General features: G+C 48.3%; 1 pseudogene; it reads left to right on the top strand.

Moving 5' to 3' along the window:
* Nucleotides 1-2,616: 2,616 nt before the first annotated feature.
* LOC130705690 (leukocyte immunoglobulin-like receptor subfamily A member 6) lies at nucleotides 2,617-12,309 on the top strand (annotated as a pseudogene).
* The last annotated feature ends 981 nt before the right edge of the window (nucleotides 12,310-13,290 follow it).

Raw genomic sequence — 13,290 nt, 5'->3', positions numbered from 1 at the left:
GAGGTGGTGGTTCCTCTGTGTGTCAGTGGACTGGATTAGAAGCATCTCCCCGAGCCTCCTTCTCCCCTGGCGTCATCCATTCTGTGACAGCCCCACCGGCTCCAGTAGACAAGCAAGGCAGACGGTGGAGGAGCCCTCAGTGCTTCACCCGCTTCCACCTCACGTACAATGAACCCATCCCACAGCCCTGGCCCCGAGCTCCGCGAATCCAGGACCCCGGTCCAGCACCACCGTCAAGCTCGGCGGCAGACTCAGGAGGACTGGCTAATGCAACCCAGCACCTCCTTCCCGGCTCTTCCACCCCAGGGCCTCACTCCCAGCTGAGGAATTCGATTCTCATGGCCCCAACCTGATCTACTGCAGGACCCTCCCCTAAAAATAATTCTTCAGGGGCCTCCACCTGCCTTCAAGTAAATTCCAAGCATCTCCAGCTGACACTCCCTGAGGCTGATGCAGAAGGAGTTGACCTCTCAGGACCAGCAAAGCTAACTCCTACCTCAAAGCAAGCTCAGCCCACTTAACCACCGCCCCTCCCCAGACACACACACCTGCGTTATCACCACACTTGTGTCTCCTCAAGGGGTCATCTTTGAGCCGATTATGAAAACCAGAGACCCCTTTCCAAACCACCTAGAAGTCTTCCTGATTCATCCCACTCAACTGCGAAGGTATTCTGTTGTAGGAGTTGTGGAAGGGTTACATGAGGAAACCTCATAAACCACGGAGGTGCTGATCCACTCCTCACCTAGTGGTCACACTGGTGCGGGAGCTGCATCACCGTTTATCACCGTCACAGCCCTGCTACAGTCCAGTCCCTGCGGAGTGGCGACCATCTCAGCACGGCTGTGTGTTCATACCTTCCTTTCCTGAAAGTTACCCTCCTGTCTTAAGGATAAAACCCAGGCACGCTTGCAGGGTGCACTAGATGCTGTGTGACCAGGGCCCAGCACCCCCTGAACTCCACTGCTCGGAATAGCTCCCCCTCTTCCCAGCCCAGGGTGCCGGTCCCTCACCACTCCTGCGCTAACCTCTATCAGCCCGGGTCTCTCCTTCGCCAGAAGGTCCCCACGCTCCCATCACAAGGCTGCTGGGCTTCCACCTGTCACTGTGCCTCACTGTTTTTCTCCTTCTGTACAACTGAACGAAACTAGACCCAAATTATTTATTGTCTAAATATGTGTATCGTCTACTGTCATCATCAGAGCTCCATGAGTCCAGGGCAAGAATCGGTCACCTTCACCAATGAATCTCAAGTCTGGATATAGTAACTGCTCAATAAACATTGGAAGGAAGGAACACATTTTGCATTTTCAGCGTCTCGGGAAAGGGAACGGGCTTCTCCAAGGTCACACAGGTTCTACGAAAAGCAGAATGAGAACTGGAACCAAGCAGTGCGCTGGGCGCTGCCACGCATGTGTCTCTCGCTTCCACGGCGCTTGGACGGAACAGACCCAGGGGCGCCCCTTCCTCCAGACTCTGACCACCCTCCAAGCTCCTCTCCAGTCACAACCTTGGAATCACCCACCCAGCTCTCCTCGGCCTCCGGGACCAGCCCACACCATTTTCTGAGCTTAGCTCCGTACTGCCGACCAAGCATGAGCTCCCACATTCGTCACCATTACTCCGCCGGGTGGAGGCCGCCGTCACCCGCCTGGTACCAAGCATCTGCCGCTCTCCCACACCTACCCGTCTCCGCGCTTCTCTTTCCACCCGACGCAGCGGCTCGCGAGGGCGTGAGACAGCGTTCCGCGAACTGGCCGAGGAGAAGCCGGAGGGCCCGAGCTCACCGGGAAAGGCAGAAGCAGCGCGGTGGCCGCGCCCGCCTCCAGGACGTGCCGAAGCCGTCCCAGCAGCCGTGGGTGAAGCCCAGGACGCCACGGAAGCCGCCCGGCGGACGGAGAAGAACCCGCACCAGGCCCTGCGGCTCCGCAGGCCCGGGCTTCTCCCCGCGCAGACCCCGCCTCTGGACTTCCTGGATGAGCAGGTGAAACTCATCCAGGAGATGGGCGACCACCTGCCCAACCTCCGCAGGCTGCCCGGCCCCCAGGCTGCGCTGGGCGAGCGTCTCTCCCAAAGGCTCCGTCTCAAGCACCACTAGGAGCCCCCGGAGCCCAGCGGGCTGTGAGGAGCCCCTCTGGGGTCAGGGCTCCTCCCTGAAGCCTCTCTCTGCAGCCGCTGGGCAGCTTGTTAACCACCCTGGAGCCCTCTCCAAGCCTTGGGCCAAAGGGAAACAGGAAAGATTTCTGCAGCGGAAAAAAAAAAAGAAAGAATCGGAGCCCAAACTGGGCTGTTCCTAGGCCCCGCCCTGTAGCCTCAACTTTCTGTCTTGGCACGAGTGTCACTCTCTGTCTTTGGGTTTGGCCCGAGGCGAGGCAGAGTGCGTGGGGTCTGCTGAGACCCAGATGTGGTCTGGAAGGTCCCAGAGCCTGCTGTCTCCTGGGCCCCATCCTGCAGGGAGAGCAGCGTGAGGCCCTGGGGGGCTGTTCCTCTTTCTGAGAGGCTGCTAGGAAGGGACCGGTAACGTGCAACACAGAGCCTGCCCCTTGTCACCCCCCGTGCATCTGTCTGTCCTGCTGCCTCTGTGGACTCTGTAAGCCACCAGCACGGCTGGGGACCATGGGAGGCACAGCCACGACCCCGACCCTCACTGCCCTTCTCTGCCTCGGTGGGCTTTGGGGAAGGGAGGGGGGAAGGGGCCCCTCTCCTCCCAGGTCTCAGCTTCACCTGAGAGACCCCAGGTCTAAGAAGGCTCAGCGGGGGCAGAACTTGGTGGGGGAGGAAGGGTGTGCTCAGCCCCAGATCTGACCCCAGCGCTCAGGGCCCAGACCAGGCCTGGAGCATCTATGTGTGCTGGGGGATGGGCGCTCACAGGGAACTCTCTCCCAGGGCTGAGCCTGGACCCATGGGACCAGGTCCCGGCAGGTGAGCCCCCCCAAGACCTGCTTCAATCCCACAAGCCCCTGGTCATCTGGGGGGAGCACAGCAGGTCTGGGATGATGGTGACCAGTCTGGAAGGGGTCTGGGGGTGACAGCTGGGGAAACTGAGGGGAAAAAGGCACCCCTGACACTTCAGGTCTGATTCCTTTCCAGGAATCCACCTGACACCCTCCATCTGGGCTGACCTAGGCCCCATGGTCACCAAGGGAAGCCCTGTGACCATATGGTGTCCGGGGTCTCTGAGGGCAGATGTCTACCGTCTGTATAGAGAGAGGCTCTCTGGACTCTGGGAGGCTAAGGCCCCACGGGACTCCAGTAACAAGGCCAGTTTCCCCTTTGAATCCTCGATCTCAAGCCCTGCAGGGCGGTATCAGTGTGTCTCTCGCAGCAGGAAAGACAGGTAGAGCGGAGTGACCCCCTGCCCCTGGTGGAGACAGGCGGGAGGGAGGACCCGGGTCCCCTCCCACTGCGGCGGCGTCCTCACAGGCAGAGGGAGCAGAGTGTGGGCGCAGGGGGACAGACGTCTCCCCTCGCAGCCCACACCTGCGGTGAGCGGGGTGACGCTCCCCCTTTAACCCAGCCCCTCCCCCTCCCTCAGGGGTGCACAGAGCCCCCCCCTCAGCCCAGCCACGCCCTGTGGTGGCCTCAGGAGGGAGCGTGTCCCTGGCACGCAGCTCACAGTTTGCAGCGGGCACTTTGCACCTGCTGAAGGAGGGAGGTGCTGACCCGCCCGACACAGGACATCAAGGACCCATGGGAGGGGACAGGCCGTGTGCCCTGTGGGGCCCGTGAACTCCTCCTGTGGGGGGACCTGCGGATGCTATGATTCTCCCAGCTCCCTCCGCATGTGTGGTCACACCCCAGTGACCCTCTGCATCGCCAGGTCACAGGTGAGGGCCCCCAGCCCCATCGTTTCCTGGACCCCTGACCTGAGCCTTGTGCCCAGTGAGCCCTGGGGTGATGGGGGTCAGTGATACTGCCCTCCTGGGGCAGAACCACTAGCGAGAGGCTTGGCAGGACCCGGGAGAGCTCTCACTGCAGCCCCAGTGAGCAGTGTGGGGTGAGCGTCCCCCTCGGTGCCACTGCCCCTCTCTGCAGGCGCGTACAGGAAACCCTCCCTCTGAGCCCAGCCGGGACCGTCAGTGCCCTGGGGAGAGAACACGACCCTGCAGCGTGGCTCTGAGATCTGGTCCGATCCCCTCCATCTGTCCAAGGAGGGGTCACTCACTCCTCCCCAGAACCTTCGTCTGCAGGACACGACTCCACCCTTTCAGGCCAGCTTCACCTTGAGTGCTGTGACCTCAGCCCACAGTGGGACCTACACGTGCTACAGCTCACTCAGCACCTCCCCCTCCCTGATGTCACAGCCCAGCGACCCCTGGAGCCCCTGCTCTCAGGTGAGGAGCCCCCTCCCCACATCCATTGAGGAGCCAGACCCTCGGCTCACAGCACTGTCCCAGGAGGGCTCTGAGCTGGAGGAGGAGAAGAGGGACACAGGGACGCCAGCCACAGGTGGCCCCACCCCACGGAGGGACGGACAGTACAGGGGGAACCCCTGTCCCTCTACACCACTCACCCCACCGCAGGGTCCAGGCCGTGCTAGGTGTGTGCACAAGGGAGGCGGGAGGGCGGAAGCTGGGAACTTTGAGGGAAGACACGGAGCTGAGAACAACATGAAGATGCAGACACGCCACACCCTCCCTCTGTCCTTGTTCCAGGCAGCACTGGGGCTGCAGACTCTCACCCACAGGCACGAGCGCCGTGTCTGCTGGGTAACAGCGTCCTCTTAGCCTAGAGGAGACACCGTCTCCCCAGTCCTGGGCTGAGCTTCTGTTAGCCCTTCCCCACTAAACCTTTACAGAAGGGTCGCTTCCCACCGGACCTGGGGGTGGGAGTGGAGATGAAGGAAGGGGGCTTCATGTCTCAAGTATAACTGAGGTCACTGGTGCCTACTGGGTGGTCATAGTGAGGAGAAATGCATGAAGGGAAGATGCCCAGCTGAGAGAGGGGGAAAGAGCAGGTGCCCTCCTCGCCTCTGTCTGGGTGCTGATTTCTAGGAGCCCTTAGAGTCGTCACGGCACCTATGGAATCAGCCCCACGATATGAAGGGCAGAGTGAAGGTGGCCTCTCATTTTCACGTCAAGGAGGTGGTGGGATTCACTGGACAGCTACATGTAAGTCATCAAATTAGAACACTCCCTCACACCATATACAAAAAAGACTCAAAATGGTTTAAAGACCTAAATGTAAGACATGACACTATAGGACTTCCCTGGTGGCACAGTGGTTAAGAATCCGCCTGCCAATGCAGGGGACACGGTTTCAAGCCCTGGTCTGGGAAGATCCCACATGCCGTGGAGCAACTAAGCCCGTGCACCACAACTACTGAGCCCATGCTCTAGAGCCCGCGAGTCACAACTACTGAGCCCACGTGCCACAACTACTGAAGCCCACACGCCTAGAGCCCGTGCTCTGCAACAAGAGAAGCCACCGCAATGAGAAGCCCACGCACCACAATGAAGAGCAGACCCTGCTCGCTGCAACTAGAGAAAGTCTGTGTGCAGCAACGAAGACCCAACACAGCCAAAAATAAATAAATAAAATAAATAAATTTTTTAAAAAAGACATGACACTATAAAACTCCTAGAAGAGAGCATAGGCAAAACACTCTTTGATATAAATTGTACCAATATTTTCAGAGCCTTATTTATTTTTTTGGCCATCCCGCGCCTCTTGCAGGATATTACTTCCCCAACCAGGGCTTGAACCCGGGCCACGGCAGTGAAAGTGCTGAGTCCTAACCACTGGACCACTAGGGAACTCCCAATTGTACTAATATTTTCTTAAATCAGTCTCCCAAGGCAAAAGAAATAACAGCAAAAATAAACAAATGGGGCATAATCAAACTTAAAAGCTTTTGCACAGCAAAGGAAACCATCAACAAAATGAAGACACAACATACGCAATGGGAGAAAATATTTGTAAACGATACGACCAAAATATACAAACTGCTCATATGACTCAAACTCAAAGAAATAAACAACCCAATCAAAAAATGGGCAGAAGAACGAAATAGACATTTCCCCAAAGACATACAGACGGCCAACAGGCACATGAAAAGATGCTCAACATTGTTAATTACTAGAGAAATGTAAAGCAAAACTACAGTGAGGTATCATGACAGTACAGTCACCAGGGCTAACATCAAAAACTGCAAATAATAAATGCTGGAGAGGGTGCAGAGAAAAGGGAACCCTCCTACACTCTTGGTGGGGATGTACATTGGTGCAGCCACTGTGGAGAACAGTAAGGAGGACGCTCAAAGACCTCCAAATAGAGCTACCATGTGATCCAGCCCCCTGGGCGCATATCTGGAGAAAACCGTGATTTGAAAAGATACATGTACCTCGGTGTTCATAACAGCACCATGTACAAGACAAGCCACACAGCCAAGACATGGAAACAACCAAAGTGCCCGTCAACAGATGATGGACTAAGAAGATATGGTATATATATGTGTGTGTGTATATATATATACATAATGGAATATTATTCAGCCATAAAATATGAAAATTGCCATTTGCAGCAGCATGGATGGAACTAGACAATATTATGTTTAGTTAAACAAGTCAGAGAAAGACACATACCATATGATATCACTTATATGTGAAAAATAATACAAAGAAAGCTGTACACGAAATAGAAACGGACTTACAGACATAGCAAACAAAATTATGGTTACCAAAGGGAAGAGATAGGGGGCGAGATAGAAATTTAAAGTATGGGATTAACAGATGCAAACTGCTATATGTATAATAGATAAGCAACAAGGATTTCCTGTATAGCACAGAAAATTATACCCAATATCTTGTAATAACCTATAAAGCAATATAATCTGCAAACCACACACACACACACACACACACAAAATAATCACTATGCTGTACAACTGAAACTAACAATATTGTAAATCAACTATACTTCAATTTTAAAAAGAAGTATAATTGATATGACAAGAGATGACAGAAAATGAAAAAAAAAGAACTACAGGCACCACAAATAGTCAAAGAATCTTGAAAAACAACAAGCTGGAGGCATCACTGCCTGATTTCAAAATATACTACAGAGATATAGTATTAAAACAGTATGGTAATAGAAAAAAACAAACAGATATATAGACCAACGGAACAGAATCAAAATCCTAGAAATAAACCGACACGTGTATAGTCAACTAATATTTGACAAGAGAGTCAAGAGTACACAATGGGTAAAGGACAGTCTCTTCAATAAATTGTGTTGGTCATATATACAATGGAATATTACTCAGCCATAAAAAGAAACGAAATTGAGGCATTTGTAGTGAGGTGGATGGACCTAGAGTCTGTCATACAAACTGAAGTAAGTCAGAAAGAGAAAAACAAATACCATATGCTAACACATATATATGGAATCTAAAAAAAGAAAAATCTTTCTGAAGAACCTAAGGTCGCAGACGTAGAGAATGGACTTGAGGACACGGGGAGGGGGAAGGGTAAGCTGGGACGAAGTGAGAGAGTGGCATGGACATATATACACTACTAAATGTAAAATAGCTAGCTAGTGGGAAGCAGCCGCATAGCACAGAGAGATCAGCTCGGTGCTTTGTGACCACCTAGCGGGGTGGGATAGGGAGGGTGGGAGGGAGACGCAAGAGGGAGGAGATATGGGGACATATGTATACGTATAGCTGATTCACTTTGTTATAAAGCAGAAACTAACACACCATTGTAAAGCAATTATACTCCAATAAAGATGTTAAAAATAAATAAATAAATGGTGTTGGAAAAAACGGTATATTGACATGCAAAGCACGTCATTAGACCTTACCTGATCTTACCTCTACTTTTTTGTGATTAGAACATTTACGATTTACCCTCTTAACAACTTGCAAGTATATACTACATTATTGTTAATTATAATCACAATGCTGTGCATTAGATCCCCAGAACTTATTCATCCTCTACCTGGAAGCTAGAAGAACTGTAGTTTGTTAATTTTGCCTGCTGTATTATATACTGGAAACATCCTTGTAGTATTTTATTGTCTATATGTGCAAGTTTTTCTAGGTTTTATATGGGAAGAATCTCCTGGGTAGCATAAACATATTTGAAAATCTAAGGGATAATGATGCATTTCTCATTTAATTGACTGTCTTATTTTATATAACCAGAAACAATGTGGAGTAATTCCTTTTGTCCCAGACCTTCACTAACACTTGTTATTGTCAGACTTTAAAAATAGTTTGCTAGTCTCACATTCAAGATATTGAATTCTTAGATTAAAATTTTCCCAAAGAAATCTCCAGGCCTAAATGGTTTTACTTGCAAATTCTAGAAAACATGTAAAAACAATAATATCAATTCTATTCAATCTCTTCTAGAAACTAGATGAGAAGGAAATGAGGCCAGACCAACTCTCATAGTAAAAGTAAACAAAACGAAAACAAAATAAAACAAAAATTTGCAGGCCAGTCTCCCTCATGAGCATAAACACAAACGTCTTCAGCAAAATATTAGCAAATCAAATTTAACAACATATGTTTAAAATACTACACCACATCCAAGTGGGGCTTATCCCAGGAATGCAACATTAGCTTGATATTCAAAAATCAAGCAACCATATTATTTGTCTAAAAAAAGAAAAACCACATGATCCTATCAACAGATACAGAAAAAAGACTTCGTAAAATCCAATCTCCATTCATGATTAAAGATACAACAAAACAAAACACTTGGCACTCTAGTATTTTTTTTTTCAATGTGGTCCTTTTTTTTTTTTTTAAACTTTGGGGTTTATTTATTTATTTATTTATTTATTTATTTATTTATTTATGGCTGTGTTGGGTCTTCGTTTCTGTGCGAGGGCTTTCTCTAGTTGCGGCAAGTGGGGGCCACTCTTCATCGTGGTGCGCGGGCCTCTCATCATCGCAGCCTCTCTTGTTGCGGAGCACAGGCTCCAGACGTGCAGGCTCAGTAATTGTGGCTCACGGGCCTAGTTGGTCCGCGGCATGTGGGATCTTCCCAGACCAGGGCTCGAACCCGTGTCCCCTGCATTGGCAGGCAGATTCTCAACCACTGCGCCACCAGGGAAGCCCGGCACTCTAGTATTGAAGGGCACTTCCTCAGTCGGACATAGGACCCCTACAAAAGCCTGGAGAGAACATCATATTTAATGGTGAAAGGCTAAATTTAGGTGGAAAATATGGAGGAGGGAGGTGGAGACAAGTACCCTTAGCTCAAGAAAGAACTCTCATCTGTCAAATGGAGTGGCCTTGAAAAGCACTTTTCTTCCGCTTAGAGCCATACCCCCTGTGGCCATCAGAGGGCACATAAGAGACACGGCAGAGTCTGTCCTTGGACTAAGACCCTGTTCAGAATGAGACACACTCTAGAACGTCTTGTTGAACGGGGGCATTATTTCCCCCAAATGAGTATCTGCCCTCAGGAAAAGCCAGGTGAGTCCAGGAGAGACTATGCACCCAGCTGGTCCAGCAGAGTATCTTAAAGACCCTTCAGCTACAGTCCTCTCACCTGTTTTCCCCTGAGCCTCTGCTGCTTATATGAACTTCCCACATAAACCAGTAGCCCCCACAGCTCTGCACGTCATAGCACAAGAGACTTCAAAGAGATAAGTCTCAGTAAAAAGCACTGGACTGGGAGTTTGAACCATCTGGTTCTTGCAAGAGAATCACCTGTTGGCATGCTGAATGTGAATAAATCACATGTACTCTTTCAGGGAGTTTCATCCTTTTTTTTTTAAAGTAAATATTCTTCCACAAAGTAGCTGGGAGGCTTACAAGAGATGACACATGGGTTATAAAATACAAAATATAATTACTATTATTAAGTATTTGCATCTCTTGAGACAGTAGTCCACCAAATCTCACTAAGAGCCAAGAGCTTCGATGCATTTCTATCCCTAAATATGGATACTCAAAGGGCTACAGATTCCCTGGAAGGTCAATTAGAAATAAATGTACCCCAGGGAAAGATATACTGTGTTCTTGGATTGGAAGACTCAATATTGTAAAAATGACCACACTACCCAAGGCAATCTACAGGTTCAATGCAGTCCCTATCAAATTACCAATGGCATTTTTCACGGAGAAAGAACAAAAAATATCTTCATTTGTATGGAAACACAAAAGACCCCGAATAGCCAAAACAATCGTGAGAAAGAAGAATGGAGCTGGAGGAATCACACTCCCTGATTTCAGACTATACTATGAAGCTACAGTCATCAAAACACTATGGTACTGGCACAAAAACAGACTCATAGATCAATGGAACAGAATAGAGAGCCCAGAAAAAAACCCACACACTTATGGTCAATAAACCTATGACAAAGGAAGCAAGAATATACAATGGAGAAAAGACAGTCTCTTCAATAAGTGGTGCTGGGAAAACTGGACAGCTCCATGCAAAAGAATGAAACTTAAGAGTCTCTAACACCATATACAAATAAACCCAAATGGATTAAAGACCTAAATGTAAGACTGGACACTATAAAACTCCTAGAGGAAAGTATAAGCAGAACACACTTTGACATAAATTGCAGCGATATTTTTTGGGATCCATCTCCTAAAGTAATAGAGTTTAAAAAATAAACAAATGGGAACAAATTAAACTTAAAACTTCTGCACAGCAAAGGAAACCATAAACAAAATGAAAAAACAACCTAGGACTGGGAGAAAATATACGCAAACAATGCTAAGGACAAGGGATTAATTTCAAAAATATACAAACAGCTCATACAGCTTAATATATTAAAAAAAAACAATTAAAAACTGGACAGAAGACCTAAATAGACATTTCTCCAAAGAAGACATACACATAGCCAACAGGCACATGAAAAGATGTTCAACATCACTAATTATTAGAGAAATACAAACCAAAACCACAGTGAGGTATCACCTCACACTGGTCAGAATGGCCATCATCAAAAATCTACAAATAATAAATGCTGGAGAGGGTGTGGAGAAAAAGGAAACTTACTACACTGTTACTGGAAATGTAAATTGTTGCAGCCACTATGGAGAACAGTGTGACGGTCACTTAAAATCTAAAAACAGAGTTACCATATGATCCTGCAACCTCACTCTTGGGCATATATCTGGAAAAAACTCTAATTCGAAAACATACATGCACCCCAATGTACCTGGCAGCACTATTAACAATAGCCAAGACGTGGAAGCAACCTTAATGTCCATCGACAGATGGATAAAGAAGATGTGATATATGTATAATGGAATATTACTCAGCCATAAAAAAGAATGAAATAATGCCCTTTGAAGCACCATGAATGGACTTAGAGATTATCATATTAAGTGAAGTATGTCAGAAAGAGAAAGACAAATATCATGTGATTTCACTTATATGTGGAATCTTAAAACATGATACAAATAAACTTATTTATAAAACAGAAATACACTCACACACAGACAAAACAACCTTATGGTTACCAAAGGGGATAAAGGGGGAAGGGATCAATTATGAATTTGGGATTTGCAGATACACACTACTTTATATAAAATAGATAAACAACAAGGACCTACTGTATAGCACAGGGAACCATGCTCAATATCTTATAAAAATCTATAACGGAAAGAATCTGAAAAATAATATGTATATATAACTGAATTACTTTGCTATACACTTGGAACTAACGCAACATTGTAAATTAACTATACTTCTATTAAAAAAAAAAAAAAAAGAAGAAGTAATTTTGCCCCCACTGAGGGTGAGGGAGAACCCTATTCCCCTTGAGTGGAGGAGGTCCTGTTGTCTAGGTCTGTGGTCTCTTCAGGTGCTGCCTAACGTCATTCTTATTTCTCTCATTAGAAACTGTGACAGATATCTGTTTAGTCTTCTCATTTTATTTCCTGGGTAGATTAGCTATTGTTTCTATTTTTCCATTTCTGGTCTCACTAGGATGCATTCTAGAAAAATTAATCAACCTTTTAGGCAAGATGGCAGAACAGGAAGTCCCAGCTCTCATCGCCGCACATAAACACTGATAAAACTACGGTATTTGGGGGAAATAAATTTTATGCGAACTGCAGGATCCGGTTAGCAAGGGGCAACACCGCGAAGGAGCACAGAACCAAGAAAAAGCACTTAGAAAGGATAAGAGGAGCAGCTCCCTCCCCCTGCCCCCCCCTCCCCCAAGCTGGTACCCTCCGCGCTGAGCGGCCCCGCCCTTCGGCCCAGGCCAGAGGGACTGAAGCTGCACCCACAGCCCCAGGCTCCGGGCCTCTCACCTCACTCAGAGCCCGAGGCCGCAGGCCCACGTCGGGGCAGCAAAGAAGGAAGCGAGGGGCAGGCGCTCGAGTAGCCGGCAGAGCCCGGCAGGATGGGCAGGAGGGCCGATCCTGAGACTTCTCCCTCAGGCGGAGGAAAATGGAGACCGCCCCCAGCCCGCGCGGTCCCCTGCACCCCTCCAGGGGGAGGGGGGACACGGCGAAGGCACACAGCTCGGAATCCTCTCCCCAGGAGGGAGGGATGTGGGGCTTGCGCGTGCACGGAACACGTTTGAGAGGCTCCAGAATCTCTAACTGGGCTGATCTGCAAAATCCGACCATAAAGACTGGAGCAGGTGCTGTTTCTTCCAACGCACAGACACCAAAGCAAAGCTATAAGACACACGAAGAATCAGGGAATGTCACACTGCCGAAGGCGAAACATAAACCGAAAAAGATGAAGATCTATCAGTTGCCTAATTGTTCAAAATAACTGTCTTAAAGAAGCTCCGTGAACTATCTTCCACAAGGGTGCCAAGAACACACAACATTGGAAAAGATAGTCCTTTCAATAAATAGTGCTGGGAAAACTAGACACCCACATGCAGAAGAATGAAACTGGACCCTCAGCTCACACCATATATAAAATCAACTCAAAATGGATCAGAGACTTAACCATAAGACCTGAAACCATAAAACTACAAGAAGAAAGCATAGGGGAAAAGCTTCTTGACGTGAGTTTGGACAATGGTGTTTTGGATATGACACCAAAAGCCCAGGCAACAAAGACAAAAATAGACAAGGGGATTGCATCATATTAAAAGCTTCTACACAGCAAAGGAAACAGACAACAGAGTGAAACGGCAACGTATAGAATGGGAGAAGGTATTTGCAAACCATATATCTGATAAGGAGCTACTTGTCAAAATATACAAGGAGCTCACACGATTCAATGCAAAGTAGTAACAACCCAATTTAAAAAATAGGTAAAGGACCTGGATAGGCATTTCTCCAAAGAAGACATCCCGATGGCCAAACAGTACATGAAAAGGTGCTCAACATCACTAATCCTCAGG

The sequence above is a fragment of the Balaenoptera acutorostrata genome, chromosome 19, assembly GCF_949987535.1.
Source record: "Balaenoptera acutorostrata chromosome 19, mBalAcu1.1, whole genome shotgun sequence".
Taxonomy (NCBI): Eukaryota; Metazoa; Chordata; class Mammalia; order Artiodactyla; family Balaenopteridae; genus Balaenoptera; species Balaenoptera acutorostrata.
This window is presented reverse-complemented; position numbering and strand designations above follow the sequence as displayed.